This window comes from Silene latifolia, chromosome 1, assembly GCF_048544455.1.
Source record: "Silene latifolia isolate original U9 population chromosome 1, ASM4854445v1, whole genome shotgun sequence".
In the NCBI taxonomy this organism is placed as follows: domain Eukaryota; kingdom Viridiplantae; phylum Streptophyta; class Magnoliopsida; order Caryophyllales; family Caryophyllaceae; genus Silene; species Silene latifolia.
This window is the reverse complement of record NC_133526.1, coordinates 132,964,011-132,988,697: the sequence shown is the minus strand read 5'-3', so window position 1 is coordinate 132,988,697 and position 24,687 is coordinate 132,964,011. Positions and strand designations below refer to the sequence as shown.

The window sequence follows — 24,687 nt, the reverse complement described above, 5'->3', positions numbered from 1 at the left end:
TTGTTATTCCTTGGATTTAATTGTATATAAACCTCGACTATACCGTTTCCAGAGCAACTTCAGGGTTTAAATTGGATTTTAGAGTTTTAGGGTTTGCTAAAATTGAAATACCTTATCTTTTGTTCGATTACCATTCGGTTTCAAGCTTCTGGATGACGGTAATGATGTTTTAAGTAAAGTATTTGGTGTTTTGATGAGAAAATTTGTCTTAAAAGTTCATCTCAAAATTGTATACAATTGAAAAACAGTCCATCTTTTGTAATATTGTTAGTGTGTCAATTCCCTTGTTAAAGCTTGCGTCTTTGCAGTATGGTGAAAACCAGAGGTCTAACAAACAAGAGAACCCGTCCAAATGTTCAACTTGAGACGGGTCAGTCTAACAATGAGCTCGTGGTTCCACCGGTGGAGGCATATCCATCGGTAGTTTTCTCTGATTTCAAGCAGCGCAAGGCCTTCGTAGCCTTGATGAAACGTCCTTTCCGACCTACTCGGTGTGTGAACCCCGAGATTTTAGAGACCTTGGGGATTAAGGGAGACATATTTCATATATGTGAGATTTTGGGAATGGAGGGGTTATACCATTTAAGGAAGAAGTCCTACCCCCACCTAGCCTTATAGTTCTTGAGCTCTTACGAGTATGATGCGAAGAGGAAGACCGTCTCCTTCCGCCTCATGAATGAGGATCACGAGCTGACTTTGGATGAGTTTACGGGCCATCTGGGTTTAGAGGAGGAGTGGACGGGATACCTTAGTGACGTGGCCAAGAACAGTGGTGCCCCTCTCTATCTTCCTTTCTCGACTGGCCGACCTGCCCCTAGTGCCAGTGCTATGCTGATCAATGATGTGCATCATATTTCCCTTCGTATGTTCCTGAGGATGATGACTTGTATGTTGTGATACCCGTTATTGTGAGTACCAAAAATAAAATTTATAATTCCTATTAAAACTAACCTAGGCTAATGGTAACAGGGTCGAACCACAAGGAGGCGAATGTAATTAAAAGTTGTCTAAATTTAGTCTAAGGTAACAAGTGTGGGGGTTGATTTGATTTGGTCTATAGCTAAAGGCAGTAAAAGACAATAAACTAAATAAACGGATAAAACATATAATAAAAGAGGGTGCAAGGATGATCGGTTCACTATAGTTTCGGCGGCAGCAAACTAAGTCGGTCTAAATCAAACATATGAGGCGGGAAAACAAGAGGTCCTCTCGGTCCACTCTTAACAGATAGCATCTTTCGATCTCGCTATGAGTTCCTAATATCACTAATACTGACTCTCGTCCTGAAAAGTGACTAATAGTCTAAACTTTACCTATCTTTCGATCTCAGCATAGTTTAGTCATTTTAATTGGTGATCTAACAACTGTCCCTATCTCTCGATCTAATGGGTCAGTCAAATCTTAAACGTTCAACTAGTCGTGTGCACTCGATTCGTCGAATAAAGAATTAAAACAATTAAAACGAAGGCAACACCTCACGTGGTCAGTCGATCGACCAAGTATGGCAGTCGATCGACTGACACGCGATCTCAGTCCAAATTAATTCTACGCCGCCTAATCTATAGTTCCCCTACATCCTAGCACGATTAAATTAGCTACTCATACTAGGGATGATAACAACAATGAAATTAACGAAATTAACTACTGAATTCATGATTAAAACAACGGAACAAAAGGCTAGCATAAAACGCTAATTATGGTTTCAGGGAACCAACTAACAGTTCTATATCTATGAATGCAAAATAAAGTAATAAACTGGAACAAGAAGAATACAAAAATCGCAGAAGAATTGTAACGGAATGATTGAAAATACGAACAAAAATCCAATGCGAAATAATATCCCGAACCCTAATTATTTGATAAACTAAAATTGAATGTAAAACTTAGATAAAAGCTTGATGTCTATTCTGATGCTCTAGGTTACGTTATATAGCAAAACTCACGTAACTTTTATTCCCAAAACCTAAATACCATGGGCTTCAAGTTTCCCAATCTTTTAATTCTCGTCTGAAGTAGCGTCTTGGTCGATCGACTGCTGGGACCGGTCGATCGACTGGGATGTAGTGCACAGTAGCTTCTGGATCCCGTGGGTTGGTCGATCGACTAAGGGTACTGGTCGATCGACTGCTTTAGCTGGTACTTGACTTCTATAATCTCGTGGATTTGTCTTTTGGGCCTTGAAATGCGCACCAAGCTCGTTCCTTAAGTGAATACTTCACGTCAAATGCAATGCAGGATCTTGGGGGACGGATTTAGCTCAATCTCCGTTGAATTCTTCACATTCCTGCAATAATGTACAAAAACACGAAAGTAGACGGAAATAGGGGAAATGGTAGCTTAAACTACACAAATGAGCTCTGAAATGCGTGTAAAATGAGGTATAAAACATCATATAAATGACACGCATCAAACTTCCCCAAACCAAACCCTTGCTTGTCCCCAAGCAAGAACTAGACTCGATCTAATGACCTAATGGAACGAGTCCGATCTCAGAGCGAATTACAACATGTAAAGCCTAAACCATTTTAATGCAACTAACAATCAATTAGCAACTATCAATCATGCAACCGAGTTATGAAGTCGTTAAAAACTGCTGAACCATCAACTATAGAGACTTATCAAATTGGACTCTCGCGGGTCGCTCATATCACACATGAGCACAGGTGAATATATAAGAGAATAAAAAGAATTCATTTTGTAAATACTCTCACCTGACTACGACCTATAAGAACATGCCTGCAATCTAATATGAAAGTAATCTCTATGACCGTACATATGCATTCCAACCAACAAAAGACCATGACACGTGCCGAGGTATATATGTGGATATGTTAGGTATGGGTAAGAAGGGGCAAAACATTTATGGAAAAGTGGAGGTACATGTGATCAAGCTAGTACCAAAACGGAACCATATGACAAAATCCAACTTCTTGCTCATAAACAATCGAAATGGTGCTATAGCAAGCACAAAACTCACAATCTCCAGTATAAAAGTAATCAACTAACTCCCCATAAGATACTAATGCAACATGGGAGCAAAAATTGCCATAAGATAAGGATTTTGAATTATGCGAATTGGTTCTTCTTCGGAACTCAGTCGATCGACCAATGATTGCAGTCGATCGACCGCTTTGAACAGTACATAACTCTTTTTTTTTTCTTTTTCGAATCATTTTTCCTTTTTCTTTCTTTTCAACTTCTTTCTTTGAACTTCTTTCCTCCTTCATTCTTGTTATCCAACAAAATCTCAATAAGAGCAAATGCTACCAAAAACTAAGTAACAATCCCAAGAACATAGACTACTAGCTTGACAAGGGCACGCTAAATGTAGGATGTAGTAATGGGACAAAAAGGCTATTTTTTGGCAGTGTGAAGCTTATTGGGCAAAACGAATAAAGGGAAACCTCTACCACATGTGTCAACAAACCACAAACCGAATGCATACAGGTATTAAGCAAATTAAGTTCATATTTATGCACATTTATGTAACATGTCTCATAAGGAGTACTACTCACATCCTAGATAAACTGGTCATGGATGTCACCAGTTATAGGCTCTAATAACTCAGAAATATGATGTAGTTTGCCAAAATTCTAAGTCAAGTCTCAAGTTCAGCAAATAATTAACGAAAACTCGTAGATATGCACTTATACGATTCTACTAATAACATGTCAATTAGCACGGCTTAGGCATAAACAGATGCAAATGCAATGTCATCATTGAAATACTACCGTTCCGACTCAACCTATATGCTAAAATAAATGTGCAATTTTTTGAAATTTTATGAAAATTTTCAATTTTTTTGAATTTTTGTATATATATAAAGAGATAAACGACAATGCAAGATAATAAAATAAACGTGAATGCAAGCAAATTAAATGCGACGCAAAACCCTTCCCCAAACCAAATCGCACAATGTCCCCATTGTGCAAAATCATGTAATGAAGAAAAATGGAAAACGGGAATTTGCGAGAAAATAAAGAAATATGACATGAAGTGGAAATCGGGAACTCACAAGACTTTAAGCGCAGCAAAAGGAAACCTCCCCAAACCAGCGTGAGCTAGGAGGTTTCAGTAGCTAGCAGTGCTACCAAAAAGTACCTGAAAAGACAAAAGGACCACACATAAGTCCGAGAAAACAATTTTGAAGCGGTATTATGTGCACAATCGAGAAAATAGAAGAAATAAATAAAATGACGGAAGATAAAGTGGAGTAGAAAACTCCCTCAATTCCGCAAATCGACCAAACACAGCAGGGGAGAGGTCGTGAACAAGTACAGCAGGGCAGGGTGGTCGATCGACCACACCACTCAGTCGATCGACCAAGGTGAAAGGAACAGTAGCTCCTGGAAACTGCAGACCAGTCGATCGACCACATATCCCAGTCGATCGACTGAAAATACTGCTGTAACTTCTGATTTCTTCGTATTTGCTCAATTACTTGAGCTAACGAGGTCTAAAAACCTGCAAGTGCACAATAATACGCGCCCAAAATTGCGCAAAACCCCAAAGTAAAGTCTAAAGTGCTTAATAATCCTAAACAAAATAATTTAATGCGAAGTCTCGCGCACACAAAAGCAATAAAAAGTGTTTAAAAGCAATAAAATGAAAGTTTTTGATAAAGAATTCGATCAACTAATAGTTGATCAAGAACGGCCACGGTATGGCCCACTTCGTCGGCTTCTGGCTACAAGAGGTAGCCTCAACGGTGCTCATCTTATCAGCTGCACTCTTCTTAGCTTCCACATCCGTAGAGCTTGACGGATCAACAGCTTCGTCATCTCCCCAATCAATGACCTCTTCCGGCTCATCAAAGTCCAAGTCGGACTGTCTCACTTTGGCTGGCTCATCTTCAAGCTCCTCATCAGTACCGTAACTCAGGCATCCAAGACCGCCTCTTGAAACGATTTGCTCCTTCACAGCTGGAGCAACCCGCGGCTCTTCCTTCCCCAAACCAGCTCCTGCAATGTCTAAAACAACAAAATCTTCCTCCTTCTTGCTCCCAGTCTGGGGCGGAGGTGTTACAACAGGAATAGGAGTAGAGACAGGCATGTCAGGAAGCACAAAGTACGATTTCTTTTCAGAAACCGTATTACAGGTAACAGGCCACATGGGGTCCTTCTTCCTAGCTGTTTGGGCAAAGACAATAGAGTGTTTTCCTACTTTGAAGGTCAGGGTCCCAGAACCAACATCAATAACTGCACCAGCAGTGTGCAGAAATGGCCTACCTAGAATGATAGGTATGTGGGCATCCTCAGGCATATCTAGGACCACAAAGTCTACGGGGAAGAAAAACTTCCCTATTTGCACAGGGATGTTCTCTAGGACTCCTATAGGCTGGGCCGCAGATCGGTCAGCCATCTGAACGGTCATGTTCGTAACTGCAAACCTATTCAATTTTAACTTTCTAGCAAGACTCAAGGGCATGATGCTAATACTAGCTCCTAGGTCACATAATGCCTTCTCGATAGAGAAGGTACCTATATTACAAGGAACGAAAAAGCTACCTGGGTCCTCTAGCTTAAGGGGTGCAGTATGAGACAGATAAGAACAAGTTTCCTCAGTCAGTGCAACAGTATGCACGGTTTCTAGTGACCTCTTTTTAGAAAGTAATTGCTTCATGAACTTCATATAAGCGGGCACTTGATTCACTAATTCATGGAAAGGTACTTGTACGTTAAGACTACGAACAACATTTTCAAATTTATTGAAAGATACCTGTTCCTTTGTCGGCACTAGTCTCTCTGGATAAGGGGCTGAAAGAAGTAACTTAGCCCTCTCTTCTAAGTCTCGCATGCCGGCATCCGTGGACTTAGGCTGGAAGTCCACTACCTTCTCCTTATTGAAACTTGACCCCTCTTCAGACCGTCTCAAATATGAACCATTGATCGACATTGGGTCGTACTTCGGAACCGGGACTGACCCATCAGCACTCGGGTCTTGCCCCAATACTTTCGGGACTGTCGTACCCCGAAATAAGTGGTCTCTCAAATTATTGGGCATTGGAGGACGAAATCGCTCAATATCAGCAGCGGCCTCAGTCGATCGACCACCTTTCTCAGTCGATCGACTGAGGTCTACAGTTCCAGAAGCTCCTGTAACCCGCACTTCAGTCGATCGACCGGGTACATAAGTCGATCGACTGATATACCTGGTAGACGCCTTTTTCTTGGTATTGTTCGTTACAGCTTTCTTTTGACTCGGTTCCGCCTTATTCTTTTCAGCAGCGTCCTCGACCATGGTAGGTCCCTCCAGGGTAGACCCACTCCTCAAAGTAATTGCATTTAGGGTCTCTTTCTAGTCAGTTTGAGTCGGTAAGTGTCCCGGAGCTCGAGTGGTATTCTTGCTAGCCAATTGAGCAATTTGGCTCTCTAGTAGCTTCATCCCGGCCTCTCTAGCTTGGGATTCTTTCAGCAACAAGTTCTTAAATTCAGTAAAATCAGAATTTTGGGATTGTTGCTGCTGCAGCACATAGGGAGGTTTTTGATATTGTTGTTGCTTATGATGAGGAGGCACATAGGCTTGCTGCTGCTGCGGAGGTGAAGTTGGATTTAGGACATTCTGGCTACTCCACCTTAAGTTGGGATGAACATTAGGCTCATAGTAGGTGTTTGTCTGCCTATAATGTTGAAAGGCAGCGCAAGACTCAAAGGGACTAGGACAATTTTCTGAAACATGTCCCTCAGCTCCACACCTTCTGCAGACGAAAGGACCGTCTGACACAGCATTTACTTGGTAAATACCTCCTTTTGAAGCTCCTCCCAGCTCGTATTTGTCAAACCTCGCTGTGAGAGCCTCTAATGCAGCTACAGAAGGGGATTCAGCACTCCTCCTCTGATTGCCTCTCGAATTCCCATATTCACTTTATGGGTGGCTAAGTCATCAATGATCTTCCACCCCTTAGTCTCTCCCATATTCTCAACAAATCGGCCATTGGTCTGTGACATCCAAAATAGCCCCTCGATCGTCATACTGACCCGTTATAGAGCTGATTGCAAAGACTCCATTTTTCGAACCCATGGTGCGGAATAGTTCGCACCAGCTTCTTGAAACGGACCCATGCTTCATGAAAGTTCTCGTCAGGTCCCTGTTTAAAGCTCGTGATCTAAGCTCTAATGGCATTCGTCTTCGAGGCAGAGAAGTATTTTTTGTAAAATGCCAGGGCTAAGGAATTCCAATCGGTGATCCCATGAGCTGCTCGGTCCAGATCTCTGTACCACTCCCTTGCAGCATCGCGGAGTGAGAATATAAACATGGTCTCCTTTATCTGGTCCTGGATCACACCGGTCGGTGGGGGTATAGAGCAGCAATAATCGATAAATATCTCCATATGCTTGGCTGCATCTTCATTTGCAGCACCCCCGAACTGGTTCCTCTCAACTAAGTTGATATAGGAAGGCTTCGGTTCGAATTTCCTATCAGCTCCAGGTAATTCGAACCCCTTGTAAAGATTTTCAACTGTCGGCTCAGAATGACTTGCTATAGTTGCTTCTTCAGCCATGACTGGAATTTCTGGAGAAGTGACTGTCTCAGCTGAAGAAGTAGAAGCAGGAGATGTAGGTGGATCTTCTTCGAACAGAGCGTTCTCGTAGTAGCTTGACAGAGTACTTAGCTCTTCCTCTGTCGGCAACACCCTTGATGATCGTCTCAACTCGCGCAAGGATTTCTCAATCTCAGGATTGAACGGTACTAGTTCACCACCCTGTGACCTGCGCATAAGAAGAAACTACAAAAAGAATATAAGAAACGTTTAAGGAACGGATGTCCCATAAACTAGGAAAGACTAAATAAAAACAACTAAAAATTAGAACAATTGCCTCCCCGGCAACGGCGCTAAAATTTGATACCCGTCGTTGTGAGTACCAAAAATAAAATTTATAATTTCTATTAAAACTAACCTAGGCTAGTGGTAATAGGGTCGAACCACAAGGAGGCGAATGTAATTAAAAGTTGTCTAAATTTAGTCTAAGGTAACAAGTGTGGGGGTTGATTTGATTTGGTCTATAGCTAAAGGCAGTAAAAGACAATAAACTAAATAAACGGATAAAACAGATAATAAAAGAGGGTGCAAGGATGATCGGTTCACTATAGTTTCGGCGGCAACAAATTAAGTCGGTCTAAATCAAACACATGAAGCGGGAAAACAAGAGGTCCTCTCGGTCCACTCTTAACAGATAGCATCTTTCGATCTCGCTATGAGTTCCTAATATCACTAATACTGACTCTCGTCCTGAAAAGTGACTAATAGTCTAAACTTTACCTATCTTTAGATCTCAGCATAGTTTAGTCATTTTAATTGGTTATCTAACAACTGTCCCTATCTCTTGATCTAATGGGTCAGTCAAATCTTAAACGTTCAACTAGTCGTGTGCACTCGATGCGTCGAATAAAGAATTAAAACAATTAAAACGAAGGCAACACCTCACGTGGCCAGTCGATCGACCAAGTATGGCAGTCGATCGACTGACACGCGATCTCAGTCCAAATTAATTCTACGCCGCCTAATCTATAGTTCCCCTACATCCTAGCACGATTAAATTAGCTACTCATACTAGGGATAATAACAACAATGAAATTAACGAAATTAACTACTGAATTCATGATTAAAACAACGGAACAAAAGGCTAGCATAAAACGATAATTATGGTTTCAGGGAACTAACTAACAGTTCTATATCTATGAATGCAAAATAAAGTAATAAACTGGAACAAGAAGAATACCAAAATCGCAGAAGAATTGTAACGGAATGAGTGAAAATACGAATAAAAATCCATTGCGAAATAATATCCCGAACCCTAATTATTTGATAAACTAAAATTGAATGTAAAACTTAGATAAAAGCTTGATGTCTATTCTGATGCTCTAGGTTACGTTATATAGCAAAACTCACGTAACTTTTATTCCCAAAACCTAAATACCATGGGCTTCAAGTTTCCCAATCTTTTAATTCTAGTCTGAAGTAGCGTCTTGGTCGATCGACTGTTGGGACCGGTCGATCGACTGGGATGCAGTGCACAGTAGCTTCTGGATCCCGTGGGTTGGTCGATCGACTAAGGGTACTGGTCGATCGACTGCTTTAGCTGGTACTTGACTTCTATAATCTCGTGGATTTGTCTTTTGGGCCTTGAAATGCGCACCAAGCTCGTGCCTTAAGTGAATACTTCACGTCAAATGCAATGCGGGATACTCGGGGACGGATTTAGGTCAATTTCCGTTGAATTCTTCACATTCCTGCAATAATGTACAAAAACACGAAAGTAGACGAAAATAGGGGAAATGGTAGCTTAAACTACACAAATGAGCTCTGAAATGCTTGTAAAATGAGGTATAAAACATCATATAAATGACACGCATCATGTTGTATGCGAGAGATGATGTGAGCAAGCTTAATTCTCATGAGGTAATGTTGCTTATGTCTTACCTTAACCTGCACCGTAGGAAGCCGTTCTATTATAGTGCTCCGAGGATAGTGTGCTCTAGTCTGGAGCGCATGGCATAGTCCGAGACCCGACATATTGCTTGCGGGGCCATAGTGACCCGCCTAGCTCAGCGTCTGGCTGATTTTGAGGCCCCACCTCCAGAGAGGGATGAGTATGTTGAGACCGTTCCTACCATGGACGCTCAGTACTGTCGTCAGAACATATGGTTGAGGAAGATGGATGACGGGTCTTATGCCTGGAGGGTGAGAGGATCTATGTGGATGGTACTTCCTAACCCTACCCATCTCCCTGTTGTCGACCACTTGGCCGAGTGGGAACCTTGCGCTATACCTAGACCTGAGCCCCAGACCTATCTGATTGATCCTACCATTGTTTTGGATCTACCCGAGCCTGTCACGGTACTTGAGGGACAGCAGGCACCTCCCCCACCTCGTGAGCGCCGTAGAGTTAGGCAGTCTAGGGTAGACCCGCTCGAACCATAGCTCTCTTACTCTGCCCCTGACTTCTACTCTCACCAGTACTTGCCTTACCCCACAGTGCATGACCCTAGGATGCAGCCGAGTGACTTGACTGAGCGGATCTCCACTACCTTGGTGCTTCGCAACATGCACGACATGGCCCTTAATCAGGGCATAGGGACTCTATTAGCACAGCCTGTTTGGTGGAGAGGACCTGGAGTGGACACGGGAATCTTCCACAGCTACGGAGTTGATCCCGATTTTTGGAGGCCACCTGAGGAGACCGAGTTTGGCTGCCTCGCGGGACCGTGGGGAGCCAACTATGGCAGCCAGCTAGGAGGGAACTACTCAGCAGCAACAGGTTTTCCGGGAGCAGGTAGCTCGGGTGCAGGTACTTCTGGTGGAGGTGGTGATGAGAACATAGAGGAGGGTCCTAGCTATTGATCCTTTTGTTGTATTTCCTGGTTTTGTTTCTTTCGTGTTGGATGTTTATTTTCCGGATTTATTTCTTACTGTTGGATGACTGTACTCGGCCATAAGGCCGTTACTTATTTAGCTTATTGTGTAGTGACTCGTTTGATTTGGTTATGTTTAGTAGTGTGGTGGTAAGTTTGGTTGCAGGTGAATTCGAGGATGCATTGTGTTGAAGTGCCTCAGATAGCTCTCTGCCTGTTTAAACTCGACTGAGTAAAGACACTACTCGACCGAGTAAAGCTTACTCGACCGAGTATACTATTATACTCGACCGAGTAGAGTTTACTCGACCGAGTAGCCACTCATACTCGGCCGAATGTTACTGTTACAGGAACATTTTGTGTTTGATATTCCCGAACCATCAGATCTATCTGAATATTGGTGTGTTAAAGTGTGTGGGTGCCTCATAGTGTCGCTTAGCATAACCAATTGTCCAAGAATGTACTATGATCATGTTACATGTATGTATGTGCTTGGATAATATGTCAAAATATGAATGCGTCGTCACATTTCCATGGTCAACATGAAGGCTCTTATCTTATTCAAGGTGCTGCAATTCGGTATATAAACATATATATATATATATATATATATATATATATATATATATATATATATATATATATATATATATATATATACATGATGTGTGAATGATGACGTAATGACAAGAAAATGTCGTAGCTATCATAAGTCCTATACGTATATATGCTTGGTTATTTAATGCAATCTTCCGTGGTGTCAGTAATTGGTTACAATTATAGCAGGTCTAACTGGATGAGTGAAACTTAATGGTCATTACGTCACTAGATAACGGTTAATTGATAGAGTTACTATCATTCGGTAACAATATCTCTCTCTATATATATATGTGGATTACTTAATTTCCGTCACATTATATGGCTATGGGTCGTAATTGTGTAACGTCATAAATGAAGTTTCGTAGCATGAATCAATGTTAGTCGCAGTTTGTGTATAATGTCACTATTAGGATATAGGTGTTGATTTTGGGAACGAGGAAGTTGTTAGTAGTGAACTTCGGGGATGAAGTTCCTTAAGAGGGGAAGAGTAATGTCGCAAAAACAAATGATGAAATTATGTCTATAGTATTTGAAATTACATTTATATTACTTGTATTGAAGTTGCATTGAAGTTGCATGTATATTGCATGTATGTTTCCTTGAAGTTGCATTGAAGTTTCGCGGATGTGTATCTTTGCTGGTCATTGTGTTACTTTTAACAAGATGGTGTATAATGAAAAACATGTGGTATGGGATAGGAACATATGTTGCTGTGAATCTGTGATAGGATTATTTCCCTGTATGTTTTGTGTGTGATAGTTGTTGGCCGGTAATACATGGGAGAATAGTTATGGTGGTATGAGTGTTTGTTTGAATAATGTGGTGGGGTGGTGGTATCAAGGATGGCCAGAGTTCGTATATCTTTATGTATGTGGATTGTGTTCATAATGCGTAACCTTGCTGTTGGTGTCGTGGGGACTGAACTTCGGGGACGAAGTTCTTTTTAAGGGGGGAAGACTGTAATACCCAGGATATTTATGGACTCTGTTGACCGACCCTGTTAACTAAGAAAGACGTTAGGGAGGAATGGGTGAGGGACTAAGATTGGAAAATGAACCTTATAGGATTGATTACTTGACCTAGTAGAGGCTACTCGGCCGAGTATCGTCTATACTCGACCGAGTAGAGCCTACTCGGCCGAGTACTCCAGTACTCGACCGAGTATGGCTGCTGTTGACGTGTTAATATAAAACGCAAGTTCGCGAGATTCATTTCATTTCTCATTTTCTCGATAATTCCTATTTCTCTAACCCTAGCCAACCACTCTCTCCTATCACCCCTACCTCCATACACTCTCACATATATAGCTTACATCTCCACCATGGGAAAGACGGGATTCGCTTAGGAAGGTTGCGTGCGTGGTCGTCGTCCGTGTCATCGTTGATTCGCATCATTAGGTAATTCTCTGCCTTGTGTCTTCTAATAGATTATTGAGGATAGTTGTGTAATAGAGGATGACTATCATTGTAGGATGCATATTGGAGTCTTGCTTGGCTGTGTGTGGATGTCTTTCATGATTTGCGACGAGGTAGGGGTTTCCTACTCAGTTTACTGATAATTGATTTAAGACTGTGATTGTATTTGTTTCATAATTGTTGTTAACTGCTGATCATTGGAGGATGGGTGTTGTGGTGATGATGTTGTTGTGGTTGTGTTGTGACGGTTGGGGTGTTGTGACAGCTGTGATGCGGTGGAGTGTGTGTGTTTGTGGTGGAGTCACTTGCGGGAGTGGCTTCACACCCTAGTTCGCCCTCCGTGGAACCCGTCACGGGAGGGGATGCGCACATTAAGGGACAGGGATTGTTAGTCGCTCGTTGAGAAGCTGGACTTGGTCGGGACGGGTTGCGGTCCCCCACTGGCGGAGTGGATAACCTGTTGCGATGGGTAATCTGGCAGGGCTACACACTCCGGTGTGTAGTCGGTTACTGTGGAGAATGATCAGCTGGTTACATTGTTTGCTTGTCTTATATTGATTAGTCAGTACTGACCCCGTGTTGCTATTTTGTTGTATCTGCTGTGATCCATTCGGGGATGGTGAGCAGCTGGCTGGGCAGGTACTGTTGGTTTGTAGCTGCTGGGCTTGGAGGGGTCGAGTCATCACTCTACCGGTTTAGGAGTGCAGCATCACGAGTTATAGTGGTTTATATTAGTATTTGTAATTAGATTTGTATCGAGTTGTAAAAAGTACGGTAATGTATTGTTAATATTATTAATGTTCTTTTATTGTCTATTTGATCTACTACCTCGGGTAACCGAGATAATAACACCTCCATATACTGGGATGGTCCTTGGTAAGGCATCCTGGTGTACGGGGGTGTAGATACCCGTATCCGTCGATATTGGAATTTATAGAGAACCCGACAAACACCCGATGATGATAGGACACATGTATTCGTTAGTTGTCATTGTCATTATTTGGAGCTCGTTTTACGAGGTAGAATGGGCGTCGTCGATGAAGTAATTTATTAATTTAAATGATATTTAAATTAATGTTTTTTTTTAGTGGGTTCGTTTTGTTAATTTAAATGATATTTAAATTATGGCTTTTTAGGTAAATTCAATTTATTTTATTTTATTTTGAATTTATTTTCCCAAGTTTATTTTATTGAAAATAAAATAAATAATTGATTTGAAAAATCATTTTATGAGTATATTTGATTTGAAAAGTCATTTATTTTAATGGATTATTTGATTTGAAAAATCGATTTTAAAAGCGAAGAAAACTCGTTTTGCCATGTGTTTTTGAGCTCGATTTTAGCTCGATTTTTGAGCCCGTTTCTTTTACGAATTGGCACGAATCTCGAGTATGCTAACCCACCTAGACCAATACCCATCCAACCATGTTCGAACTCCCATACCATGGCCCAAATTCTCGTTCAAAACAACCCCAAGCAGCCCGCATTAAACCGCAACAGGCCCCTGTTTTGGCCGCCAATTCTCGAGCCCAAACCCGCTCCAAACACTACCAAGACCCGTACCCATTAACCCTAACCCATACCCTAGTATCCTACCCATATTATCCTAGCTTAATCACCAAGAAAACCCCTCTCAAACCCTCACAAAAACCGATGGACAGCAGCCATACGGGATTGAGCCCGACTGCCTCCTCCTCCCTTTTACCCTATTTTAAACCCTTATAAATACCACCCCTTCACCATACATTCATTCCTCTAAGTTCTCCATACATCCAACCATCACTCACAAGCTTTAAACCTCAGAAACAAACCCTAAACATCCTCCAAAAACCCTAAACAAAACCGACACACAAACTGAAACTGTTTGTGTGTCCTCTTCGAAAACCCTTTCGTGCCTCCATCAAACCTTCATAAAAATTCGATTTTCTTGTTCCTAATTAACCACATAACATTCATCTATACATTAGACAAAGATTTACGAGCCAAATTGCCCTTGAGAGTACACGAAATCCCTCGAAAAACAGAGTGAAATAACACTCTGTTTTCGCGGTTTCTTCTTGTCTGTCCAGTTCTGTTTGTGCTCGTTTTTCGTGCCCAATAACCCAAAACGAGCAGGGGTTGCTTTAAGATTCCTGTTCTCCTCTCTTTCTAGTTTCCAAAACATCTTTCGAATCGAATTTTCGTCGTGAAACGAGGGAGATATCACTGTTTTAAAATCGCTGTCCAGAAACTTTCCAAAACGCGTGTTTGCTTTATTCTTCGTCGACGACGGCCTCTCGAGATAAAATCTACCATCGATTACGACCCAAGACGGTGTCAACAATACATGTAGGCTGAGGGTGCATCAAATCCCCTTTCTTTCCTCTTTTTGTTTCGTTTTTTTATGCTTTTATTTGTCTTGTTTTTGTTTGTTTTTTTCGTTTTGTTTATCGATTGTTTAAATTAACTATGAAACTAGTTAGTCCGAGTATGAGTTAAAGTACCACCATGAACACCCGCGTTGACTTGAGATGGGAAAAGAAACCGCTCCTTCTGTCGGTCGTACACCCCCGTCTCATTTACATATCCTCGTGTTCAAGGTAGGGCATAAATAAAACAATTGTCTAACTTCGTTCTTCGCTTTCGACCCCCTTTTGTTTCGGCCAAATCGACATACCCTAGGACCCGTTGTATGTTAGTTTAACCTCTGATTGTTAACCTACGACATATTTAGATAACATTAATTTAATTTAATAACCTAATTAGACACGATAGGTGGCTTCGACGTAAGTTATAAAATCAATCGACGATTCTGTAAATAATTGAATGCATCTCTCTCTTTCACCTAATTTCTCGCTAGAATAAGAGTGCGTGATTAGCACCTTCTTATTGACACTCGATGAGTTAAATTAATTAGCGAATTTGACCTAATTAGACCCTTTAGGCCGTGTAGAATGCACCCTCATGCGACAATCAATCAACATCGTTTTTAACTCGTTTTCTAACTTGTTTCCTATCCCTTTTCGCAATCATTCGATCTAACCAATGAATCTAACTTAGGAACTAGGTTTGCCTTTGTCTTGGCCGTTGGTTGGGCCGTGGGTTGGCCGTGTGTCTTGTCTTTCTCGTTTCGTTTTCCGTTCCTTGTTTATCATTTGTTCTTTGTTGTTTTGTATCTTGTAATTTACAGTTTGTTTATCGAGTTGTAATCTTTCAAGTTTGTTATACTTTTATTGAGTCAAAACCTTTTCTAAAAACCTTAGTCTTGTTTGGTTAGACGGTTATTCCCAATGCTTGTAGAAGCGTAGTAAACCGCGTGTTGTCTAAAGCAACATGGCCCGGTTTATGCTAATGCATGCTTTGGTGCGTAGCCCTATGTCTAATTCGACGAGATTAAGCGCGAGCACGCATTACGAGGAGTGACCCAAGGCCGTGGGTCATGTGAGCCGTGGGCCACCCCTCATGTGCACGGTTTTCTAGGCCAAACGGCCGTGTATATTGTCGCGTATTGTTTTGTATGTAGCAATTGTATTTAGATCGAGTTGTATCTTTAATTTATTGTTGTGTCGGCATGAAATGCCTGGTTTGTAATAGGTAGATCCCAACGGCTCCCCCATTCCCCCTCAAGCCTTGTTTGTTTCGTTATATGTTGCTAGATTAATCAACCCACATGCTAAATTACAACTTTGATGACATAGAAATTGTTGTCACATGATAGGGTTAAAACAACGTTTGCATTACATACATCGCAGTAGCTATGACCTTGTTTGAAATCCGACGCTTGACTTAGTAGAGGCCGTTATTGACGGGCGGGGTTGGGTGTCCTTATGGGCTTCCCAACACGTACCCTCACCCCTTACTCAAGATCTATGGTTTATGGATCCGTCTAAATACCATTGGATTACGAGAGTCATTCAAATCGAGTGATATAGGGTACAAGTCTTTATCTTTAATCACTCGTAGTCGATTGGCTTTATGCTTTTCGATGAAAGGTGTAAAGTTGACTTGAACGGTTCCAAGTTCCCAAAAAACTTGGTGGCGACTCTAATTTGTCTTAATTCGATTCGAAAGAACCTCGAGTCGATTATGCTTAGTGTGGATCCCGCGGACGCAGTTCCCGAGGGCCTTGTCCACGATTTGGCGACTCACTGGGGAAAAGAGGACTAGTTACACTTTGTGTTTCTAGGGTCTTTTCCTCCGAGGTGAAACTTGAAAAGAAAGTGTTGGAAAGTAAAACATTACTCATAGTGCTACGATTCATGCATAAACCCTTAAGGACTTGCTCGGGCCGTCCCAGCGTTTCTTCGTGATGCGTGGGGGGCGACGTCCCACTATGCTAGGAAGCTGCACATTGCTCGCTTCCACTTCGCCTCGCGTGGTTCTTGATGGTGGGGACGATCTTCTAGGTACTTTACCTTAAGACACCTTGCTCTATAAGACCGCAAAAGGATGGAGGGCATAGACCTTCTTATAGAAGACTTGCCGAGACTTAGAGATGTCTAGGAGCATACATCCTTATAACATGAGAATGACAATGTGCAATGTGCTTTCCCGAGTCCTTTTTTCGAAAATTCCCATGTCCTTTTCAAAACCGAACTTTTGAACAACTTATTTTCAAATATCATGGTTTTAAAAACGCGGAACGCTGCCCAAATAGGACTAGAAATTTCGGCCCAAAATGAGCTTTTATAGCAAGATGCATCTGCCCATTTCAAATCTCATTTTCAAATCAATCCTTCATTTTTCAAAATCAATCCAAAATGTTTCTCGAACCTCAACCAAGCATGAAATGCGTCGAGTCGTGTCCGGGTCATGGCCGTGTTAGGCCGGGTTTGTTTCGTTCTAAGAGTCTAGAACACGACCTTGTTGGGTCACCCAAGCTCACCTCTTGGGCTTCGAGTCATGTTGGTCGACCCTTTGGTCTAGGATAGTCCACAAAAAACGTCCAAGCTAGGCCCTTTAGGACGTTTTCACTCGAACCCATGGGCTATGTTAGCCCAATCATGGGTTTAGTCACACCAAGTCCAGTTTAGAATCGAGTTATGACAGTTTGAGTCATGTCGTTTTGTCGAGTCCAAAATGAACCAATGTCTAAATCAAACCGTGAGTCGAACCTCTGGTTATTCAATCTCAAGTCGAGTTTTTGTTGGAGTCAAGTTGGGGTCGTGTCCTTAAGCGTGCAGGGGCTCTTACTTTAAATATTGACTCAGTACGGGGTTTTCTTGTAGAAAGGCCGCCAAAAACCCGACGTCAAGCAATGGAAGATGCTGTTAACAAGCTTACTGAGGCCGTGAACCTCATGATGACCCGAATGGATGCAATCGAATCTAAGCTGAGTGAAGATTCACCTCCACCCCCTCCACCACTGACTGATCTGGAGAAACGGTTCAAGTTCATCGAAGACCATTTGAAGCTCTCCCAGGGGAAGAACATCCACTATGAGAATGCTAGGGCCTACACCCCGGTTCAAGATAAGTTGCCCACGAACATGGTACTCACTGACATCCCAAAGTTCAAGGGCACTGAAGATCCAGTTCACCATGTTAAGGCCTATAAAGGGTACTTAGCACTGAAGGGAGTACCGCCGATATGCTCTCGAAATTTTCGCCCAATCTCTCGGGTGAACACCCAAAGGCTTGGTTCTACAATCTTGACCTCAAGAACTTCCCCACTTTCGAAGATATTACGGTGGAGTTCGTAAGCACTATCTTGACAATGTTGAGATTCAAACCAACATAAGGACTTTGGAAGTAATGACACGAGAAGGAGAAAGAGGGCTTTCCGAGTTCCTCGCAAGATGGCGCGCTGAAAGCGTGAAGTTAGCTAAGAAGCCTGATGAAGTTGAAATGGTAGATAAGTTCGTGAAGAATTTACGACCTGTTTACCGTAATGCTCTGAAATACCAGAATTTTGGTTCTTTCAAAGAATTGATAAGGATCGGGATAAAGGTAGAGGACGATGTCCGAATTCTTTGAAGCCGAGAAGCCAAAGGGATACCAAGGGGCTTCGTCATCTAAAGCAAAAGCGCCGCAGCGCCCACTTTGTTGAAACTGTCAATCTCTTTGATGGACAGTCAAAAAGGCCTCCGCGCCAAGCTCCGAGGGTATTCACCGATATCGGGTGCACTTACGCCTATGCTCTCCAAAGGCTCATGGCCCAAGGAAAGTTGAAGCCCATTGGTCCAACTCCGGATCCACCTGCTGAACAACAAGGCAAATGGTACAAACCGAATGCCTACTGTGCCTTTCATCAAGGGAAGGGACACGATACCGAAAGGTGCTTTAGACTAAAGCACGAAATTCAAGATATGATTGAGAACGGAACGCTCCCAATCCCGGCCATAAAGCCCAATAACGTCACCAATCCGTTTGGCGACCACACTAACTTTGTCTCTACCGAAGATAGTGTCGATTACTCTCACTTGATACGCCCATGCCGTCTAAAAGGGGTTTTCATCGGAAGAATATTCGTGGATTGCTCCGAATTCCTACCAAGCTCGAGAAACGAGATTACATTCGGGGATTTTGTTGTCGATTGTACTCCTTACATACTCCGAAGCGGCAATGACATCAATGGCGTTTGGGCTGATGACGAGGATGATGTTTACCTCGTCAAAGGCGCGACAATCCCTCACACCCAAGAAGAAATCTTAAAGGTGAGGCAAGATGCCCTAGAGTCAAACCATTTGACTAGATCCGGACGCCCGTATCGTGTGGAGAAAGCTAAGGATACCCCGAACAAGACGCCTCAAAAAGAGCCGGTAGTGGTCGAAGTTCTTGGTGAAGGGTCGACCTCCGAGGCTTCCCTCATCAAGCAACTCCAAAAGACTAAAGCCGACGTATCTATCTGGCAACTTATCCTAAGCTCTTTCGAGCATCGTCAAGCTTTGTTACAAGCTTTGATGAACATGACCGTGTCGTCAAATACTACTCCCACGGACATGGTCACCCACATCGCCCAGAATCGGCCTCAGATTACCAACGGTGTGACATTCTCCGACGAAGATCTGCCACCGTTCGGGCCTCGACATAACCTGGCCCTCTATATTGCTACCGTGTGTCTCAACAAGCATATCCCTATGACCTTGGTTGACGACGGATTGGCTGTCAACGTACTCCCTCTGAAAACGGCGCATATTCTGGGCTTGGAGAAGAATGACTTCATCCCCACTACACAGACAGTCCGGGCATTCGATGGCACTGTGCGTCGAGTGAGTGGACTTGTCGACCTGGTAGTACAGACTGGGCAAGTGGAAAAGAAAATAAATTGTCAAGTAATTGACATTTGCTCATCCTTCAACTTATTGTTGGGAAGGCCCCGGATCCATCTTTGCAAGGGCCGTAACATCAACGCCGCATCGAAAAATCAAGGTTCCACTCAATGGCAAAACCGTCACCATTGACGCCACGCCAATTATCTTGTGGCGGGGAGGAGACATTACTTCAAGTAAGGGTCGAAAGCGTCAATGACGCATGTGGTTTCGAGATTGTCAACATGATCGAGTGAACTCCGGCGAAAATATGGATCTATATACGGGAAGTCATGTCTGCGAGGTGATTCTCAAAACTGGGAAGTACTTCGGTTTCTCGTTATATCCTAGAAGGGAGGAGGCTTTCAAGTTGAAACCACCCGTAGCCAAGGGAGTAACCTTCGGGCTTGGATATGAGCCCACTGAGAAAGATCTACGGGAAAAGAGGGAAAGGACGATCGAAGATCGAGATATTAAAATGGGACCGTATCACCTAACTCTAAACGGTCACTTCGTGAAAGCTGGGGAAGAGCTCCCTTGCATGGACTTCCCCGAACCTATCTTCGACCCAAAGAAGAACATCATGGTCCCAGGAATCGAAGTATTCCAAGATTGCTACTACATCCCTGAAGACATTCTAACCGTGATGCCAATAGAAACCAAACCGGATCCAATAAATGACGAGAACGCCATGGGTCTCCTTTTCGGTGAAGAGAAGAAATCACCAATACCAAACGAAGATTTGGTAAGCATGATCCTGAGGAGTGAGCGATTTGACCCATCTACCCTCATCACCGATGTGGATCCTCTTAGGACCAACACGGGATGGCGGAAAACAATCAAGTGGACTGACAACAAAGGAATTCTTTTCAAGTTGACAACGGGAGAAGGAGAGATGTTCAAGCCGGATGATGTTACCGATTCTGAGTCCGAGTCGGAGTCTGAGTCTGAGTCTGAGTTAGGTCCTAAGATTGAGTCTAAGGAGTCAGGTGTTGAAAATACCCCTCCCCTAGCTTTCCCTTCCTATGCATCTTTTCCTAATGGTGGTATTCCGGGGCCTGTCCCGAATACCCCTATCTCGCCACTGAGCTCTGACCAGTTGACTCAAATGTTAGCGCATTTCGCGCAATTTCAAATCAATAATAATATGAACCAGTTTGCTTACGACTTGTCTTACTTACATTGCAATTCAAATTTTGAAAATGATTGTTTTAATAATGACATTGAGACTGAGGTCGAGGATGAACAGTTGGTCGAAGAAGAAGAAGAAGAAGAAATGGAACCACCTCTACAGTTGATAAAAGGGTTGGAAGAGTACGAACAGAAAACTTCGATCATCGAAGATACCGAAACTATCAACGTAGGTACAACCTTAGAACCACAGGAGCTTAAAATAGGAACTACTTTAAGTCCCACCGAAAGACAAGGGTTCATTGATTTGTTGCATGAGTTCAAAGATGTTTTCGCATGGTCCTACAAAGACATGCCAGGCATTGATCGGGAAATTGCGGAACACAGGATCCCAATCAAGCCAGGATATAAACCGGTCAAGCAGAAACTACGCAAAATGCATACAGATTGGTCTCTGAAGGTCAAAGAAGAAATCGACAAGCAACTCAAAGCTGGATTCATCAAGGTGTCAGAATACTCGGACTGGGTGGCTAACGTCGTTCCAGTGCCTAAGAAAGATGGTAAAGTTCGGGTTTGTGTTGACTTCCGGGATTTAAACAAGGCAAGTCCGAAGGACGATTTCCCATTACCTCACATCGACATCCTAGTTGACAACACGGCAAAACACGCGTTACTATCCTTTATGGATGGGTACGCCGGTTATAATCAGATCAAGATGGCGAAAGAAGATATGCATAAGACTGCGTTCAGAACGCAATGGGGAACCTATTGCTACACAGTAATGCCTTTTGGGTTGATAAACGCAGGGGCTACATACCAGAGGACCGCGACAACATTGTTACATGATTTGATGCACAAGGAGGTCGAGGTTTATGTCGACGACATGATTGTCAAGTCAAAGAAGCGCGATGGCCACCTTGGTACACTACGCAAATTCTTCGAACGATTGCGCAAGTATAACATGAGGTTGAATCCACAAAAATGCGCATTCGGAGTCACATCCGGCAAACTGTTGGGTCACATCGTTAGCCACCGTGGCATCGAGGTGGACCCATCGAAAATAAAGGCCATAATGGAAATGCCTCACCCAAGAACCGAGAAAGAAATTCGAGGTTTCTTGGGAAGAATCCAATATATAAGTCGGTTCGTGGCAAGGCTAACTATGATATGCGAGCCAATTTTCAAGAAATTGAAGGTCGGGGAACACGTCGTATGGGATGATCACTGTCAAGCTGCGTTCGATAAGATCAAAGAAATACTATCTTCCCCTCCCGTGCTTAGCCCACCAACGGCTGGGTTACCACTTTTGTTGTATCTTACAGTTACGGATACTGCAATGGGGGCAATGCTGGCGCAGATAGTCGATAAAGAGGAAAGAGCGATTTACTACATTAGTAAAAAGTTCTTGGAGTATGAAATCAAGTATACTCAGCTCGAAAAGACATGTTTGGCTTTAGTATGGGCTACAAAGAAATTACGGCACTACATGCTCAGTCATAGTGTCTGCATCCACTCGAAGATGGACCTAATCAAATACTTGTTTGAAAAACCGGTTCTGAACGGCAGGGTGTCAAGATGGACTCTAATGCTTTCCGAGTTCGACCTGAAATATGTACCGCTGAAAGTAATAAAGGGAAGGGCGGTTGCAGACTTCCTGGCGGATAACCCGATAGAAGAAACTGAGGTTTTGGATACGTGGTCGTTTCCCGACGAGGATATCGTTCACATAGACAATGATACGTGGGACCTCTATTTCGATGGAGCATCGAACTATAGGGGGTACGGGATAGGAGCTCTGCTCATTTCACCGGAAGGTGAACATGTTCCTATTTCGATCAAGTTGAACTTTAACGTCACTAATAACGCGGCTGAATATGAAGCATGCCTACTCGGTTTGCACAGTGCTCTCGAGTTAGGCATCAAAAAGCTTGTAGTACATGGGGACTCGTCACTAGTGATCAATCAAGTGGCCGGGACGTGGAAAACCCGAAGTGATAGCTTGGCTCCGTACCAAGCAAAAATCGAGGAACTAGAAAAGTTGTTCGCCGAGGTCAAGTATGTGCACCTCCCGCAGACGAAAACCGGTTCTTTGTCGATGCACTATCAAAGCTAGTCGCTGCTCCGATCAACATACCGGATCATATGGATACTATGCCGATATGTGTCGAACGAAGATCATCACCTGCTTATGTTAATGTAATCGGAGACACAGAAGAAACCGAGGCCGAACCTTGGTATCATGCTATTCTGAAATTCAAGGAATCAGGAGAGTATCCACCCGACATGGATAACCGCGGAAAGCGCGCTATTCGAATGCTAGCCGCTCAGTTCGTTAGAACCAATGACGGACAATTGTACAAGAAGACCGCGCAGAATATCCTTTTGCGATGCATAGACTCACCAACTGCGAAAAGAGTCATGGAAGAAGTCCATGACGGAGAGTGTGGCCCACACATGAATGCCCATATGCTGGTTCGTAAAATCATGAGATTAGGGTATTATTGGACCACGATGGAGACAGATTGTCGCCAATATGTCAAACATTGCCATAATTGCCAAATTTTCGCAAACATACAGCATGTGCCGCCATCACTGTTATATACTTTGACATCACCATGGCCTTTCTCAACATGGGGAATCGACATTATTGGAAAGGTCAACCCATCCGGAACAGGTGGGCATTGTTTCATGTTAGTCGCCATCGATTACTTCACGAAGTGGGTAGAAGTGAAATCATACAAGGTCCTACAAGCAAAGGAGGTAGCAAAGTTCATTCAGAATGAAATCATTTGCAGATATGGGGTGCCGCATGAGCTCATTAGCGATCATGGCACTCACTTCAGCTGAAATCGCTAGTAATACTTGAAAAGTATAAAATCAAACACCACAAGTCGTCACCATATCGACCTCAAACAAATGGTGCGGTGGAAGCCGCTAACAAGACAATCACTTTGTGATTCTCGGAAGATGACCGACAATTATCGCGAATGGCCGTAAAAGATACCGTTCGACTTTGTGGGGATCTGAACGTCTATTCGCACAAAACCCATCGGAGCAACTCCGTTCTATTTAACATATGGGATGGAAGCGAGTTCACCCTATCGAATTAGAGGTACCTTCTTTAAGGATCCTGTTAGAAAGTCAGTCCCTGAAGGATCGCGGCTGCAAGCCGTATGATTCCTTGGTCATGCTCGACGAGCGACGGTTAAATGCATTACACCATGTTCAACTCTATCAGAAAAGGATACAAAGGGCATTTAACAAAAAGGTGAAACCTCGAGGAATAAAGGATGGGGATTTGGTCCTGAAGTCCATTCGCGCTTTACTACCAATTGACCCGAGGGGAAAATTCAAGCCGAACTGGGCCGGTCCTTACCTGGTAAAGAAGATATTATCGGGAGGCGCAGTCAGACTAACAGATCTAGATGGAAATGACTTCGCAAATCCAACGAATTTGGATCAACTGAAGAAATACTATCCGTAGAACTCATTCTCAATGTCGTAAAATAAAATTTTGAATTGCAGTGCTCGTGAAGCGAGTCTAGGCCGCGGCACTTTTGCTTCGCTGCTTTTTGTGCGTTATAAATCGATGATTGTAGCGCGTTTGTTTTGTGGAACTATGAGCTCGGTTTGATTCTGTTGATAACAGATACGTAGGCAGCTCTTTAAAAGAGTACAACCGACCCTTTCTTTAAATAAAATGAAATTTTATGCAGAAACTGGGATTTTTTTTTAATAAATAGTAAGTCTTATTAAAATCGGGCGATGCCCATTACAACATCCAAAAAAAACACACGGCAAGCAACAAATAATAAGTAGTAGTATTCAAATAATAAATTGGAGTCGAAGGCTCCTACATCTTCTTTTTCCCTTTGCCTTTTGGGTCACGTGACCGAGGCTCCTGTGGAGGAGGGGTAGTTGTGTTCTGTCTAGCGCGCTTCTTAGGAGGGATCGTCATTT

The 24,687-nt window shown here is 42.9% G+C and overlaps 1 non-coding gene across 1 annotated transcript; it reads left to right on the top strand.

Annotated features, from left to right (window-relative positions):
- Positions 1 to 7,013: 7,013 nt before the first annotated feature.
- On the top strand, positions 7,014 to 7,120 carry LOC141621812 (small nucleolar RNA R71). Its single transcript, XR_012532697.1, has one exon. It is a non-coding gene; the product is annotated as a small nucleolar RNA R71 (small nucleolar RNA).
- The last annotated feature ends 17,567 nt before the right edge of the window (positions 7,121 to 24,687 follow it).